General features: G+C 39.7%; 1 pseudogene; it reads left to right on the top strand.

The window, feature by feature from the left end:
• Positions 1-1,455: 1,455 nt before the first annotated feature.
• Positions 1,456-2,121, top strand: LOC101576780 (annotated as a pseudogene).
• The last annotated feature ends 2,383 nt before the right edge of the window (positions 2,122-4,504 follow it).

A 4,504-nucleotide genomic window follows, 5' to 3' on the forward strand; every position in this document is an offset into this window, starting at 1 on the left:
TTACAACAGTCTTTGCTATATGCCACATATGGTAATGTGTTGTGCATTCATTTTGATTTGATACTGGGAATGTTTTAATTTTCCCCTGATTTTCCAAATGACCCACTGTATATTCAAAAGTGAATTGTTGAATCTCCATGTGTTTGTACACATACTATGTTTTCTCTTGCTGTTGATTCCTAGTTTCATGCCATTATAATCTAATAAGATTCAAGATATTATTTCAATGCTTTGTACTTATTACAACTTGTTTCTTGGCCTAAAATATGTCCTATTTTAGAGAACAGTTTGTGAGACGCTGAAAACAACATGTATTCTATAATTGTTGGATAAAATGTTTTATATTCTGTTACGTACACTCGATCTATGGTACTCATCCTTTTTTAACGTTTTATTTTATTGGTACATTTATACATGCATAAGATAAGCATTCATCATAGGTAGTTTGCATTTGCACGTAATACATCTTGCTTCTTTTCTTCCCATTCTCCAACCTTCCCCCAGCCCTTCTTTCCTTCTTTACTTAAAAAAGCTTTGTTTCCATTTTTCTTTCTATTTTCTTTCTTGACCCTTCTTTTCTTTCTCCCATCCCCTCCCTTATCCCCCTTCTCATTTGAATATCTTCTTCCCATTTCCCAATATCCAATGTACATTTCAGTCCTTATTTACTCTTTCAGCTTCCACAACAGAGAAACCACATGGTAATTGAACATATGTGTTCAATTCATTTCACTTAAGAGCTTGGTCTCAGGTGGGGAGATAGATCAGTGCTCTAAGAACCTGACTAGCAAGCGCAAGGACCTGGGTTCGGTCCCCAATACCACATGCCATGCTGGCCCTGAAATCCCGGGCATGCCGTGCCGGCAATGGAGACTGGGTGTGGTGGTGCACACCTATAATCCCAGGGCTGGGGAGGCTGAGACAGGAGGATCACTATGAGTCTTAGCTGTGTAGTAAGACCCTGTACCAAATAAATAAATAAATGATTAGGAAAAAAAAAAGTTTGGTCTCAAGGTGCAGCCATTTAACTAGAAATATCCTGAGTTTATCCTTTATAGCACAGCAGTAATCCATTGTACAAAAAGTAATAATAATAAATAAATAAACACATCTTCTTTATCAATACATTGGTCGATGGGTATTTGGGCTGTTTATAAGACTTGACTATTACAAACTGTGCTATTATAAACATGGGTGTACACTTATTGCTGTAATATAATGCTTTTAATTATTTTGGGAAGATACAAAGAAGGGAAATAGATGAATAGAATAGACCCTCTAGTTTTAGTTCCTTGAGGAATCTCTACAGATTTCCACAAGTGGTTACACCAATTCCTCCAACAGTACAAAAGAGTCTTTTTCTCCACAGACCTTCCAGCATTTGTTACTGGTTAATATAGTGATTCTGGACGGCCCTGCTGTGGCCAAAATTCTTCCAGCCACCAGAGCATATGGTCTCATTTAGTAAACCCACCTCCTCCAATGCACAACAACAACTACTGCTAGGAAAGGGATCAGCCTTTCCCCACTGCCAGGCAGCCTCAACACTTCCTGGGTGGAGCTACACATGAACAGCAGCATCAGCAATGAGAACAGCAATGAGAAGAATGGGAGTCTGTAGCATGTCTCTTCCTCAGCCTCCATCCACAACGGAGACATGGAGAAGATGCTTCTGGGTGCTCGGCATAAATCAGGACAGAGCAGTTTGAGAAGCAGCCCTCACTGTGACAGCCCCTTGCCACAGGAGAACAGGCAGATCGTGTTTGATGTGGAGACACATACCAGCAGGGACCAGAGCTCTCAGTCAGAAAGAGAACTGGTAGAAGAAAAGAAGGAAGAGCCTTCAAAGAAAAGTGCAGACTGGGTATTGGACAGGTCTAGCAGACCTGAAAACATTCCACCAAAGGAGTTCCACTTCAGACATCCACAGCACTCCATGTCTCTGAGCATGAGAAAAAGCAGAGCCATGAAGAAGATGGCATTTTCCCCCCAGAGTTTCTGAAGGTGTTCATCCTGTCTCTCTTCCTCTCCTACATTTTGGCTTTGTAACTAGGCATCTACATCAGAAAACAACTGGGCACGCCTTCTGCCAGCACCTACCAAAGAAGGGAGAGATGCTAGAGACAATGTGGCCTGTGAAGTGGTGTCTTGTCACAGAATCTATCTGAACTTGAGATTGTCATAAGCATGACCCAACCTGCCATTGTGTTTTTACACAACCAATCCCACTAACTCTCCAATCAGTATTTTATTCAAACTCTGATGGGGCATTTTATTAACCTTATTCCCCTTTTGGATGGTAAGACACTTTAGAATTTCCTACCAGTTTACTGTTGTTTAGAAATTTGCAAGGGCATCTTTTCCTCGACCTCCACCAGCAGATGGAGGTGATATTGTCAGCAATGCTGTCATTCCCTGTTAGCACTGGAAGAATTAGACATGTGTCATCCATGGCAGAAAGTTTACTCCAGCAGCGAGGCTACCATCTCTCTCAAAACCAGATCAGGTTAGCATAAGCTTTGTTTTCCGCCACAAAGACAAGCTTCTCTGACCTTGAATTTATAGTTATTATAAAGAAAAAAAATACACCAAAGATAAGAAAAAATATCCTTGGCAATTAAGAGTTATTTTAAGCCACTTTTTTCCAAGCCTCCTGATAGAGGTTTTGACTTCATAGGAGGCAGGCTGTATAAAAGGTAGATAGGACATAGAGGAAGAGCTAACCTACACAGCAAACTTTAACACTAGTATGTTGTAATGCTGTCCTTTCTGTGATATAGTCTTTATTTCTGATAAGGATCTTCTTAGGTCTAGGCATATATAAAATTGATTTTCAGATTTGTGTGTGTGTTTGGTATTTCCATATGCTAGCTGCATGTGAAGTTTTCATGACTCTTCAATTTTTTTTTAATTTCTTCCTTTTATTCCTACAAGAAGAGATTTTGGAATGAGTTCAATTTCCAGGCTGCTTCTTTTAGGAAGCTTCAATTATACTCTGAAGGTTTTCAACTCTGAAGTCACTTCCGAGTTATTCCAAGCACTTGTGCAACTATGAAAAACACCCATGGGTGGTGGGAACAGGTGACTGAGTTCTGGGGGGGTGTTGCTTGTGTCCCCACAGGCGTCCTAAGGGCTCACTGTGCACTCTTCTCATAATGGCCCTGATGCCACGGGCCCTGGGGTTTTCATGTAGCCATATTTCAGTTATGTCTTGATCTTCCAGAACACTCATCAGATTCCTTCAGAGACAAGCCTTTTTGTTTGTTTCTAAAATGTGAAGCTTGGGGCCAGCGAGATAGCTCAAGGGACTAAGCACCTTCCTAGGCAACCACAGGGACCACTGCTCATCCCTGACACCACAGGCGATGCTGGCCCTGCCCCCACCCCCAGGTGTGCTGAGTGGGCCACAAAGTCTGGGCCACAGAGTCTGAGTATGGTGACACAAGCCTATAATCACAGTGCTGGAGAAGCACACTATAGCCTCTCCAGGAAGAACACTACAAGTCCAAGCTATGTAGTAAGAATCTATGCCAAATACATATAAATCAATAAATAAATAAATAGCTTTCTGATTTTCTTTTATTTCTAGAATATGAAGTCTAAATAATTTTAGATATCTTATTGTACTTTGTTCTTGTCTTACTCTTAAACCTGGTAAGACTTGATTTGCCTTCTGTTTATGTCAAGAGTTCACACTGGAATTTTTCTGGAAAGAAAACAAACTTTTTGAAAAGTCTGGATAAGACTGGGAAGGCTGGTAAAGTCAAGAGCATCATAGAGCTGTGCAGAGATGCTGTAATATGCAACTTGTATTCAATTGCTATTCTAGGAGAGAAGAGTAAAATTATACTTTGAGTAAGAACAACTTTTTCTAGGCAGTACATTGTACTCTTTTTAAATTCACTAGCAATTTTAATCAGTAGTGCCATTGAACTTTGGATATGCTCATAACTTTTTTCTTCCAACATGGAAAACAAATTTACTTTTGCCCCATTTCTTAAAATATCTGTAAAATTGTAGAATGTTAACTAAAAGTAACTATATCATCACATTAGGATTCACTGTAAGGTGAACTCATGCAGCGCTTATTGATAGGACTAGCGTATGCACCAGATGTTTATTCGGTACCTAGGCTTTTGTTGCATGAAAGAGATTGATGGGAAAGGCCATCAACAGTTAACAGCTGAAATTCTAAGATTAATGTTTAAAAAGCTTTACACCTGTCCACAGTTTGGGGATGAAAAGACAGGCTCTTTTCTTATGTCTGATGAGAACTGGCTTAAGATGTTCATATGACAACTACAACATGTCACACTGATTAAGTACAAACATTGACAATACAAAGGTAGATTGAAGACTCAGCCAGGGAGGCAAATTTCTAAATGAATCAGTGGTTGAAATAATTGGAATTAGCTGAGGAAAAGTGATGATGCATTTTTCATCTATTTAGAGTGCTGTATCATTACATACAATTTACAATACATGTATGCCTTGTAGCTATAAA

The sequence above is a fragment of the Octodon degus genome, unplaced genomic scaffold (genome assembly GCF_000260255.1).
Source record: "Octodon degus isolate 3935 unplaced genomic scaffold, OctDeg1.0 scaffold00071, whole genome shotgun sequence".
NCBI classification, from domain to species: Eukaryota; Metazoa; Chordata; class Mammalia; order Rodentia; family Octodontidae; genus Octodon; species Octodon degus.